General features: G+C 31.6%; 1 protein-coding gene across 7 annotated transcripts in view; it reads left to right on the forward strand.

Moving 5' to 3' along the window:
• Immp1l (inner mitochondrial membrane peptidase subunit 1) overlaps positions 1-13475 on the forward strand; it is a 74679-nt gene that overhangs the window by 11337 nt on the left and 49867 nt on the right. For 4 of the 7 annotated variants that reach the window (XM_026404120.2, XM_026404126.2, XM_026404132.2 and 1 more), the window contains exon 2: positions 5866-5975. The exons of the other annotated variants lie outside the window; for them this stretch is intronic. The gene's annotated coding sequence lies outside the window, so the exon portion shown is untranslated. The remainder of the gene's footprint in view (positions 1-5865; positions 5976-13475) is intronic. 7 annotated transcript variants of the gene reach the window in all.

Raw genomic sequence — 13475 nt, forward strand, 5'->3', positions numbered from 1 at the left:
TCAACAAAAAGTTATTTTGGCAACCTTGTTGAAAATCCTTTCAACATTTATCTTAAAGCTTATTTCTAAAGTCTTTATTCCATTGGTCTGTAGATCTGTCATCATAACTTCCATGATTAATAGAATTTTGTATTAAAATTTAAATCAAGGGGTATGAGTTGTCCAGATTCTTCTTTTTAAGGATTGTTTTGACTATTCAGGGTCTTTTGACATTACTTACGAATTTTAGGATGCATTTCTATTTTTTACAAAAATACCTTTGGGATTGGATGGCAGTTATATTGAATTTGTCCATTACTTTGGGTACTATTGTCACCTTAAGAATCCTAGTCTTCCAGTTCATGAATGTGGGATTTCTTTCCATTTATTGATGTCATTTTAAATTTCTTTCAGCAGTATTTTGTAGTTTTCAGTGTACTAGTCTTTTACCCCCTTGTTAATAAGTTCATTCCTTAGTATTTGGTTCTTTTTTGATGCTATTATAAAGGATTTGGGTTTTTTTTGTTTCATTCTTGGATTATTAATTGTTACAAGTATAGAAAAACACCTGATTTTATGTGTTGAATTTTGTCCTGCAAATTTTTGTATTTATTAGTTGTACCAGATTTTTTTTAATGCTTGTTAAGGATTTTTTACATGTAAGATGATGTCATCTGCAGAGATAATTTTACCTCTTCCTTTCCAATTTGGATGCCTTTCATTTTCTTTTTTTGCCTAATTTTAATGACTAGAATGTCCAAATTCTGTGTTGACTAGGACTTGCAAATACTGGTGTCTTTGTCTTATTCTTGATCCAAAGGGGAAAATTTTTTAGTTTTTCCCTATTAAGTGTGATGTTAGCTGTTGTTTTTTTCATTTATTGCTTATGTTGGAGGAAGTTTCATTCTATTCTTACTTTGTTGAATTTGTTTTCATGAAAGGGCATTGAATTTTGTCAGATTTGTGTGTGTGTGTGTGTGTGTGTGTGTGTGTGTGCGCCTATTGATATGATTTTATGTTTTTTTTCCCTGTTGATGTGGTATATTTTACTGATTGATTTTTGTATATCAAAACAAAATTTGTATTGTGAGAATTTGTATTGTGAGAATCAGTCATACTTGATTATGGTGTATAAACCTTTTAATATGTTGCCAAATTTGGTTTGCTAGTAGTTTGTTGAGGACTTTTGTATCAATATTCACAAGGAATATTGGCTTGTAGTTTTCTATTCTTTTTGTCTAATTAGCTTTGGTATTAGTAATAAAGGCTTTGGGAATGCTTTAGGATGTGTCAATGTGTTCCCTCCTCTTTTAATTTTTTAAAGATTTTGACAAGTATTGGTATTGTCCTTCCTTCCCCCACTTGGCAGAATTCACATACAAAATTTGGTAAAAGCAAAAGGGTGTATAGAACTTTACATTGTTGGGAAGTATGCATAAATTTTTAATGAACTCACTATAGGCAAACAATTGTATTTTATTTCCCTGTGTTATAGGTATACTTTCATTTAATTCTGATGGTGAGGTATGTGTACTATTTTCCTAGTACTGCTGTCATAATAAATTATCACAAATATGGTAACTAAAAGTTAAAAAGTTCACAATTGTGGAAATCAGAAGTCTCAAATCAAGGTGTCAGCAGAATTTATTTTTTTTTCTGGGGACAGTGAGAAAGAGACTATCCCAGGCCTCCCCCCTAACTCCAGGGTGTTCTTTGGGTCATAGATACCTTTCTCCAATCTCTGTGTATTTGTATATTCATATTTGCTTCTTCTTTGTGTCCTTTTGTATCTCTTGTAGGGAAATTCTCATTAGATAGAGGACAGAGCTATCTCAGTATAGTTTCATCTTGTTCCTTATCTTAATACATTTTCAAAGATTTTATTTCCAAGTAACATTATATTCCAAGGTTCCAGATAGACACAAATATTGGGGGAACCCAACCCACTACACTTCACTCTTCGCATTCTTAAAATTCATATACATGTTGATTTGGATGTGTACATTCATTTCATTACAGCATTCCTCCAAAACACATTTCAGCATCAACTCTAAATCCAAAATTTCATCTAAATATCATCAACTTGAAAAGTACCAAATTTCATCATCTAAATTGTCTAAATTAGGCATGATTGAGACTATGAATGTAGTATATTTAAGTATGTGGATCGGTGAAACTAAAAAGTAAATCATCTGCTCCCAAAACGAAGTGAAGAAAATGTATACAATAGATATTCCCATTCCAGTAGGAAAAAAAAAATGAAAGGAGTAAAGGGTTTACTGATTTCAAATCCAATCCTACAAATATCATTTGGTTTTAAGGTCTGAGAATAATTCTCTGAGGCTTCATGGTCCAGTTCATTGGGCTCTTCCGATGTTCTCACCCTGCAGGCCCTTCAGACAATTCTGCTCTCTTACCTCTCCATCCATGGTTCTATAAGTTATTTTTTCCCCTTTTCTTCTTGAAGAGTAGTACATGTTTGTAGAAAAGTAACTCTATTAGTCCATTTTCTGCTTAAAGAACTTTGGGAGTCCTACAGCTTTTCATTTCATCCAGTTTTTTTTCCTTTTTTTTTTTTTCCTGCCAAGATGGCAGTGTTTCTAATAACATAACATTGTCAAAAGTCTTATGTGTCTTCCATGAATGTCAGGGGGTACATGCCATACGACCACAGGGTTCTTCACATCTCCTTCTTGGATAACCTCATTTCTATTTTTGGCTTCTGCTGACATGGTTGACTGAAGCCATTAGTATCACACCTCATCTCTTCAGAAAATATTTTTTCTGCAATACTTGACCACTTCTTCATAGTATGCTTTAGCTGATATTTAGTTCTTGAAAACATATGTGAAGGAAAAGTGATCACGACACTTGGAGTGACCAAGAGATCTTTATTGTGGCAGTGTCTGATTAACAGGGAAGGAGGAGAAAAGAGAGAGAGGAAAGCACAAGAGGGGCGGGGAGAGCAAACTGCAAGAGAGAGAAAGAGAAGAAGAAGAAGAGAGAGAGAGAGAGTAAGAGAGAGTGAAAGCAGAGAAGAAAGAGAGCACAAGAGAGGGGGGCCCCGTAGGAGAGAGTTTTTATAGCCAAAATTTAATGGGGTTTTTGGGTCTGCAAGCTACCTTGTTGGCATACAATGATTGGATCATACTGTAGTTGCTAAGGGTGTCTCTTCTGCCTTCAGGCAGACGAGGCAGGGTCAGATGTGGGTTTCCTTTGCACCAGACAGGTGGGGGTCGAGTGTTCAGCCTTGATTGGGGTTGAGTGTTCAGACTTGAGGCAAACAAGTGATAAGGAACCAGACGGGTGAGGGTCCAGTGTTCGCCCACCCTGCACCCAACATTTGTTCAGCCTGCTCCGCAACTAACAATATGTATTTTCTAAGGAGTAGCAGCTTTGCTGTCTTCCTCTTTACATCTTTACAAGCCCTTCTCAGAATTGCCTTAATAACTCTGTTTCTACCAACAGTCTTTTCTAGGCAATCTAGGCTGTTCTGTTTTAGGTGTCTATTAAAGCAACACCTCACTACCGCTTACCAAAATCTGCACTAATTTCCTAAGATCGTCATAAAAAATTACCACAACAGAAATTATTTTTTTTTACAATTTTGGAGGTCAAATATCTGAAATCAAGATGTCAGTAAGTCCATGTTCATTCTGAAGACTTGAGGGAAGAGTCCTTCCTTGCCTTTCAGTTTCTGATGACTCCTGTTATTCCTGATTCTGGCAGTATAATTCTAATCTTTGCCTCTATTTTCACTTATCCTCTTTTCTGTATCCCTGTATGTTCTCCTCTGTCTTCTATGAGGACATTCTCATTAGATTTAGGCCCTCTCTAATCTAGTATGATCTCATTTTGATCCTTAACCTTAATTATACCTGCAAAGACTATTTCAGTATAAGGTCATGATCTAAGGTTTCAGAAGGACATTAATTGTGTATGGGAGGATGGCACCACTTAACCTACTACAATCTCGTTTTAAGTAATTATATTATACATTTATAATTAAATATGTTGTATTTTATTCAAAACTTGTGAATAATTATTTTAATGAAGTTATTTCACAGGATAACTAATATCCTTAATGTTAATATTCATATTAGAGAGTGCTAAATAGGAAATCACTTGTCAGACTTTATAATATATTTTGAAATAAGGGGTATTAGAAATATTGTATATATGCATATGTGTATTGACACATATGATTAAACAGCATTAAATTTCTGTTGACTTAAAGAAGTTTGTTCCTCAGTATTTATTCACATCAATGTAGTAAGATCCTAAATTACTATTTTTTTAGGACAGAGGTGGTCTCCAGTTGATTGGAATGAGTGAGTGAAATTAGATTTCCTCGAGATTTTTTGGTGATTCAAATTGGAATCAAATGTTTAGTGAGTTTTTCAATATTTAAATAATGAATTGCAAAAATATAATTGAGGTGTATTTACTTGAATCTTCTAGTTAGGTGATATTGTTAAGATCATGCATAATGTTTGTAAATAGAAGAAAGCATATATTTAAGCAAACTGCTGTTACAAGGACAACTCATTTTTAAAGGTCCTAATATAAGAGGGGAAAATGTGGTTGCTTCATAAGGGGAAGAGTAAGACTAAAACAAATTTTGGAGTTGATCTAGTAATCCACTACTACAGTGGAAATGGCATATGTCTGTAATCCCAGCTATGCAAGAGATTGAGAAAGTAAGATTCCAAGTGTGAGTCTGCCCTTGGCAACTTAGCAAGACCCTGTCTCAAAAAAAAAAAAAAAATACAAAATGCTGTGGATATAACAGAGCTCAGTGGTAGAGTGCCCCTGGGTTCAATTCCCATTGCCTCAAAAAGGAAATATATATGTGTGTGTGTGTGTGTGTGTGTGTGTGTGTGTGTGTGTGTATGAAATCCATTATCAAAGAGAGAGAGGATAAATCAACAGAAATGAGGAATATCAGAAAAGTGAAGGGCACAAAAGAAAGGCCAAAGAGAGGATAAAAGGAAACCTCTAAGGAAAGCAGAAAATGAGGTATAATACAATTAAAATATTAGAATTTATTTCAACTTCAGTCAAATTAATGATAATTACTGGAGTCAACATATTCTTGGTATTATTCACTAAAGTCAAGCTGCTCATGTTATTTTGCTAGAAGAAAATAGTAAGAATCATTTAACATTTTTAAGCTTTAAATAAATATTTTATTATTAAGAATATTTTCATGCATCATATATATTATGTAAGGCATATGCAGTCATATATACTTAAAAGTAAATATTATTATGTTACCTTCTTTTGAAAGCAGAAATTTGGTTTTGGTGTGGACACTGAAAATATAATAATAATATAATGTTTGCCTTTGTCTGATTATGACTGGTGATGAGATTTTTCTGCAATGTCATGTGTAGTCTTCATATTCAGTAAGGATTTGACCAATCAGTCTTACATATTAGTATTATAAACTACTTCTCTAACCTGTTCATTCTCAAAATTAATCTCATATCATGCTGACCTGTAGAAGTAAACGTTTATATCCTCTCAATTGTTTGCTTGTAAATTGTCAAAGTCTAGAAGAGATTGATATATCAGAGGTGTCTATGGTTACCTTGTCATCTTCTTTAACTCTTTGACCACAGTTCTTTCTATGTGGATTGATATCTTATAATTTGTTGTTACCCAATTACTTTCTTCTTATATTCAAACTCTCTGGTGGATAATGGACTTTAATATATTTTTTTAATTGAAGTGTCATTGAATATCCAAGCTCAAAATCCCATCGACCCACTAAGATGCACTGTAAACAGTTAACTGAGAAACCTTTAATTGAATAACATATTAATTCAGCTCTATCTGGGTCAGAGAACTTTTACTTAATAAAATTTTAATTTCCTGCTTTAGGAATCTTGAAACCATGTATCACCCACATATGCTTTGAGACATTCTTTAGATTTCTTCCTGGAAGCCCTACAACTACCCTAAAATTGAATGTATTGTAGAACAGACGTATGGTAAGTGGGGTTTTTTCCCCTCCTTTTTCTTCTGTCGGTTTTATGTTCCAGTTAAGTTTTATGGCTGTTGTAATGCTGCTCCCTACTGGACACAAGGTAATTTTTTAAAGTTGGCACTTAATAGATGAGCAAAGAACTGGTTATAACAGGACCCATGAAGGAACTCTTCGCTATATTCACAAAACAAAACAAAACAAAACAAAAAAACACAACAGTATACAATGAAAACAACTCTCTTATAATAATAGTGCCATACCACTACCATCATATTGATAATCTATCTAGAGCCTGATGATGGTGTTGATAGTCTTGTTTCCAAATTTCATTGTCTGCTTTCATTTTAGTGTCATCTAAGTTATAGCAAACATAATTGAAAAATTCTTGTAGGTGGTGGGCCTTAATAGGGTTTTCGAAACTGCACGTACTTTTTTTGTTATGCAAGTCAGTTGATGATATCTATTTTAATAATTTCAACTTCTTGTGCTTTTGGTTTTCTGTGTAATGTACATTAGAACATGTTGTTTCAATTTTGAATGAATCAACCTATCTTGCGATTTGTACAGTGAACTTTAACTTGTTTTATGTATCTACCCCATAATCCAGCTATAATGTTTTCTAGTACACACAATGATCCATGTGGAACATGGGTTGTACTTCAAATCTGATGTCTGTGACTGACTGATTATGGACTCTTCCATTGTGTATACATATGCAAGTGCTCCCAATATTGATTTTAAGCATGAGAGTTAAAAGAGCAATTCTTCTTACTTTTCAAGCTAATTATTCAATATTTTTTTTAGAGTGAAACCTATGTAAAATTATTACCTGGATATAATTTAGAACTTTTCAAAAGTTTAAAATGAGAAAAATGACAGGAGCAACAAGGAGCAAATAATTAAATATCAAGAAGGATAACTGTTTTGGGGTTGGAGCTGTAGCTCAGTGGTAAAAGCGCACGTGTGAGGCACTGGGTTTGATCCTCCGCACCATATAAAAATAAATAAAGATACTGTGTGTTCTTCTACAACTAAAATGTGTTAAAAAAAAGAAGGATAATGTTCTTATACTTTTGGTTTTGGGGGGGTTTGGTAGTACTGTGAACTGAACCTAGGGGTGCTTATTAATGCTTTTTTATTCTTATTTTTTATTTTGAAACAGGGTCTGGCTAAGTTGCTTTGGGCCTGACTAGGTTGCTGAGGCTGGCCTGGAACTTGCAATCCTCCTGCATCAGTCTCCTAAGACACTGGGATTACAAGCATGGGCCACCATGCCCAGATCCCTTTAAAGCCATTTTTTCTTCTTTCTTTCTTTTTTCTTTTATTTTGCCATTGCAAAAGCCTGTGAAATTGTTCTTAATTAAGATTGTGGAAAATCAGGCACAGTAACTCAGTTCTTTCTTATTTAAATATTGCAATAAAATTAGAAATATAGGCCAAGAAAGTAAAATTGTTGTTAGCAAAAAGAGGAATCTTCCTACCTGAAGGAACATATTATCGTTTTTCAGAAAGTATATCATTCCAAACTTTCTATTATAAAATACAAGATGGTATAGAAATATATATACATAATATGAAGAATAATTATTTTTGTTAACCATCCACATAGCCACAGAGATAGAGTCACTTGAACAGGACATTTAGCAAACTGGGGTTAGAAACCAGATCATCCTGTCTAATGGGAGTTACAACTTAAAGTTGTAATTAAACTTTAAATATTGCAATAAAAAATAGAAATATAGTAGAATCGGGACTTTTTTCTGAGTTTCCTAGTCATTTAATTGGAAATTTGCCCAACTAGCTTTTAGAAATGATCAAGATCATTAATAATCAATGATCATATTAATGATCTTTTATATCCCAGAAACATTTGATATATATATAAAGTCTTCCCTTTCTGTAGAAGTAACTGAACTTCTGCTTTTTGTGGTAATCATTTTCATAATTTTTATGTAATTTTATCACTTTCCTATGTATTCCCAAACAACATGTTTACATTTTGCCTTTAGCTGATTATTGTGAAATTTTAGGTTTTTTCTTGTTTTGTTCAACATTTTATTTTGAAGAGTCATCCATGTAGCTTTATTTCATTCATTTTCATTATTATATATTATTTCTTTCAGTAAATATGCCTAACTTTATTTAGTCATTCTACTATTGGTAGATAATTGAGTTGTGTCTACTGTTTGGATTTTATAAATGGTATGCTGTAAACATTCTTTAAAAAATACTCTGGTTACATATCAATTTTTTAAAAAATTGTCAGATAACAAGTAATTTATTTTTAGATTAGAAAATAATATCAGGGAAATTGATTACAGTGATATTTTAAATGAATTTAAATGACTACATGAGAAACTTGTTTTATTTTGACAGTACCAAATGTTAAATGTTGGAAAGGATTCTGCAGTAGTTATTAACTCTTTTATTGTTGTCCTTAGATATATGGTGAAGAGACAAAGTTTGAGATAATTTAATGTAAAATGTATATGTGACCTAATGAAGTAATTGTGTGTTTCACTTTATTAGCACATTCATTCTGTTTCTAAAATATCATATTTTCTCTAATTCCTTAACTAAGGAGGGCTAGAGAGATGGAGTCATTTGAATAGGACATTTAGCAAACTGGGGCTAGAAACCAGATCAACCTGTCTAGTGGGAGTTACAACTTAAAGTAAATAAAGTAAAATCAGGCGTTTTCTTGAATTTCCTAGTCATTTAATTGGAAATTTGCCCATCTAGCTTTTAAAAATGATCAAATATTCTTTTGGCTATTAACCAGGATCTGGCTTGGCACAGGCAGTTGTATGCTAAATAACCTCTAAAATGATAATGAACCCATTATGGTTCATCTTCCAAAAGCAAGCCATAGTATATGCTAATTTTAAATAAGAAATTTTACTTTATTTCCTCATTCATTGGGGAAATTTAATTGGCATATTCCTCACCTGTTGTTTTTCTGGGTAATTGAATTTTACCCTTATATGTGCTCAATTTGTTTTATATGAATATTTTTCTAAAGTATACAATTTATACCTGTTTTCTAAAACTGAAATAAATTAAGGTTTTTAAAAAATGGCTCAATATTGTCATTATGAGCATCAAGCATTTTACAGAGTTAAAGTGATTTCCTCAGAAACCATTATGACCTATCAGATGCCTACAAAATTGTCCTATATAGATAAGCTTTTTATCCTGGGTGCTATTTGTAATGGTTTTTTTTTTTTTATCCTACCTTTCTTAGGTAATTCTTGCCATTTGTTGTTAGTGCATTGTGTTGATTTATATTTAAAGACAAAACATTTGCCTAACATTATACATTATTTAGGTCAAACTTTAAGTATGGTTTTTGTCCTATCTACTAACTGAATGCATAGAATGTGTGGCAACTTTTAAAAAATTTTCTTTGGGGTCATCCACTTTGTTTCAGGGTATTCAGATAACCTCAAAATTGATTTCTGAATGACTGAAATGCAAAATACATTGCTTATGTATTGTTTATCCTTATTGAAGGAGTAAAGATTTTCATTTACATGTTTTCTGATAAAAACAGTTATATTGAAACTATTTACTTAAGGATTCCTTCAAATAGGAGGAATATCAGTGGATATGTTTGTTTTCTTGTTACTTTGTTAGGATGAAAACTGAAATAAAAATAATGTTTTAGGTGACACTGATTAATGAAAATGGCAATCATAAGATTAAATAGCCCTTGAAATTACAATTTTTAAAGAAAACTATAGAAGTAACAAAGATTTGATTTGATGAAAACATACAAATATTTCAGAAAAACATTTTTGAAAGTGACATGCATTTGATTGCATTCACAATTATAAACAATTGAATATGAATTTTAAAAAAACTGTAGTAGGGAATATATTTATTTTTAGATCACAAGAGATATTGGTTAGAAAAGTAGATAGTTGCTATCCTAGCACATTAAGCATCAACATTGATTTACTGTGCTGATGAAAGTTTTTTAAATTTGAAAATTTATTTGCTTTTAAATTTACTAAGCCAACAAATTTTACAGATATGTTGAGAAAAAATGAATAAAGAGCTTCAGTTAGTCCTTGAAAGCTGCCATATGAACAATGTGTTTTAGAGGCTCATCGAGAGGAAATAGCTTTTTCCATGCTATATCTGAGATGCATAGGTAGTGGAAATACAAAATGACACAACTCCTATGGAAAGCAAATTGGCAATTTCTAGAAAAAAAAAACCACATTTACTTTTTTCACGAGTTTTGAGAATTACAGATATACTTGTATACTTACAAAATGGCATCTGTTTAGGAGTTTTCATTGTAACATTGTTTGAAGTCATAAAAGATTGGAAACACCCCTAATGTCTATCAGTAGGATACTAGTTAAATGAACCATGTTGTATCTATACAGTGAAATACTCTACAAATCAACACAAAGTGGGGATGTTTTCTATATGAAGATTTGGAAAGCTTCCCTAATATATTGTTATTTGGAAAAAACAGAGTTCAAAAAGAGTAAAGTATTTTTTGTGTGTAAATCGGGAAGGAGATTAAAATATATGTTTGTATTTGGTATATTTGCATAAAGAAAATCTGAAAAAGTACACAATATCTAAAACCTGTGTAAGGACAGAGAGGAAAATGGGATAGATGGGGCTTCTACTGCACATCTTTTAGATGAGTTTTAATTTTGGAATATGGTGAGGTGTTACTAATTAACAGATTTTATTTATAAACCAATGAAAGTAGAAGAAAGGATAAACCTGCTATATTTTTAAAAAAATATTTATTTTTTAGTTGTAGTTGGATACAATATCTTCAGTTAATTTATTTATTTTTATGTGGTGCTGAGCATCAAACCTAGGGCCTTACCCATGCTAGGTGAGCGCTCTACCACTGAGTCACAACCCCAGCCCCAAGCCTGCTATAAAAAAAAAACTGTAAAATTAGCCATTTGCCATTTTAATTCCCTTTTTTTTCCCCCAGATCCTGTTAGATAGTAAGCAGGGAATAAATATTTGCTAATAAACAAATAAACTCTATAATCTTTGAGTGAACTATCTTAGTTTATTTATCAAAGCATCTTTTCAGGTTGAGGAAAAAAATCTATAAGTCCTTTATTGATTTCAGTATAGAAATAAGGGATCATATGGAAGTGAATGCTACGAAGTATAGTTCATTATCAAATTATTATGAAGTTTCATTTAATTTATATGATATAAAAGCACAAATTATATTTTTTTTCATTAGAAAAGCAAAATAAAAATTTTCAAGGAATCTTTCATGATGAACAAAACAAAGCTTAAGAAATTTGAGTGCAAGGGAGAAAATGGCAGACATATATTCCTTGTATTGCGTTATTTTCTGTGCTACTTTAAGGGTAAATATTTGATCCTATTAAAAAAGTTGTTGTAATAGCAGCAGCAGTTACTCCTGACACAAAGACCAGATATCTCTGAAAATATTGAGGGGAGGGGAACAGAGAACATAAAAGTATGAATGACTATTGTTCCTTCCTTTATAAGAATCCAGAACTTATCTCAGCAATGAATCTTAATTGGAGATTCATATTCTGAACATATAAGGAACTTCTACAAATCAAAGAGACCTATTAGAATATAAATATTCAAGTAGTTATTGTAAGAACCCCCAGTTATCTTATTTAGATTATATAAGTGTCAGTTATTCCTAAATTTCTTGTTTTACAGATTTTGACTATCTTTCAATTTGTGTGTAGCCCTGCCTCTATTTTTCAAAAGCTATATTTACAGAAAATGCACATTACAAGTGGATAGCTTAATAAAATTTTCACAAACCAAATAGACCTACATAACCAGCACCCAGATACAGAAAAAGAACATCATCAATACTCCAGAAGGTACCTTAGTTATTTCTTCCTGCCATTTTTCCCTCTCTCCACAAGGAGAACTGCCACCAGGATTTTTAAAAGCACTGATTAGTTTTTCTTGATTTTGTTTTATATATAGATTTATACAGTATAGTTTTTTTGTATCTAATTTTCTGTGTTTAATATTGTGCCTTGAGATTGCTTCAGAATCTCAGATAGTTTTAGTTTGTTCAGTTTCATCACTGCATTCCATTACATGAGTATATCATAGCCATTATTTATCTGTTCTACTAGTGGACATTTGGGTAGTTTCCATGTAAAGCTACTTGACATTCTATTACACATATACCCACATTTCTTTGGCGATATATCTGGGAGTAAAATCTCTTGATCATAAGTGTGTATATACACAGCTTTAATAAATGCAGCCAGTTTTCTAAAATGGTTGTGCCACTTTATAGTATGTTTGAAATCTAGTTGTTTCATATATTCACTAGTACTCAGTTTCTTCCATAATTCATTTTTCACATTCTAGTGGGTATAAAATAGTAAATCATTATAGTTTTATTTTGTACTCCCTGATAATGACATTGAACACTTTTTTATATGTATAGTAACTCTTTGTTATTCTCCTTTGTGAAGTGCCTGTTCATCTCTTTTGCCCACTTTTCTGTTGGGCTGTCTTTTTCTTTGATTGGCAGAAGTTCTTTATATGTTCAGAATGTAAATCTTTAATTAAATATTGGTGTTGCAATGATTTCTCTCACTCAGAGGTTTACCTTTTCATTCCTTTAATAGTGCTTTTGATGAACCAAAGTTTATGACTTTAATGTAGTCTAGTCTTGTTTCATTTGAGAAATATTTGTCTACTCCAAGGATGTTTTTCTTATAGTAGCATTTTTGTTTTACTTTTTATATTTATCATTTTACACTGTATTCTTATTATTTTGGACTGATGACACTATATCTGGAGACATAGAAAAAAGGAGTGGGCTTAGGTTAATGACCATAATTATGTACTTCTTACAAAATATTGCCTTAAGAAAATGGTGTTTATCCATGTTTACCTTATGTGCATCTTTATTGTACTACTTTATTTGTTTGTTTTTCTTCAAGGGTAGTCTGCTGGATAATTCAGGGAGAAATTTCTGGGGTGGGAAAATAAATGTTATGACTTTCAACATTTTTAACAATCCTAGTTTCTGCCAATGTTTATTCTTAAAATATAAAACTTTGTGAAGCATTCACAGTTACAATTCTAGTAATCTCATTTGGATATAGTTTACTTTATTAAAGCTTAGTATATTAAGTATAATTTTTTTCATTGAGTTAAAAATTAAGTTATGATTTAATTTAAATATAACATGCTGGCTATCATATTTAAAAATTACTTTATGTGCTTCCAAATTATCTTAAGCAGTATTTCTTATGATCACCCACATGTGTATAAGTTATGAACATTTATACGGCTTTCAAATAGGCTTTTTATTGTTCAGAAATATGTTCTGAGTATGTGGTATTATTTATATTATAGGTGTGTTTTAATACCTTAATGTTTTAGTTTTCATCTTGCCAATTATATATATATTATTAACCTCATGATTATTGTATTACCTAATTTTATATCTGTATTTTGTAATGAGAATAATTGCTTATTTTAAAAAGTATTT

Source organism: Urocitellus parryii, chromosome 4 (genome assembly GCF_045843805.1).
Source record: "Urocitellus parryii isolate mUroPar1 chromosome 4, mUroPar1.hap1, whole genome shotgun sequence".
Lineage (NCBI taxonomy): Eukaryota > Metazoa > Chordata > Mammalia > Rodentia > Sciuridae > Urocitellus > Urocitellus parryii.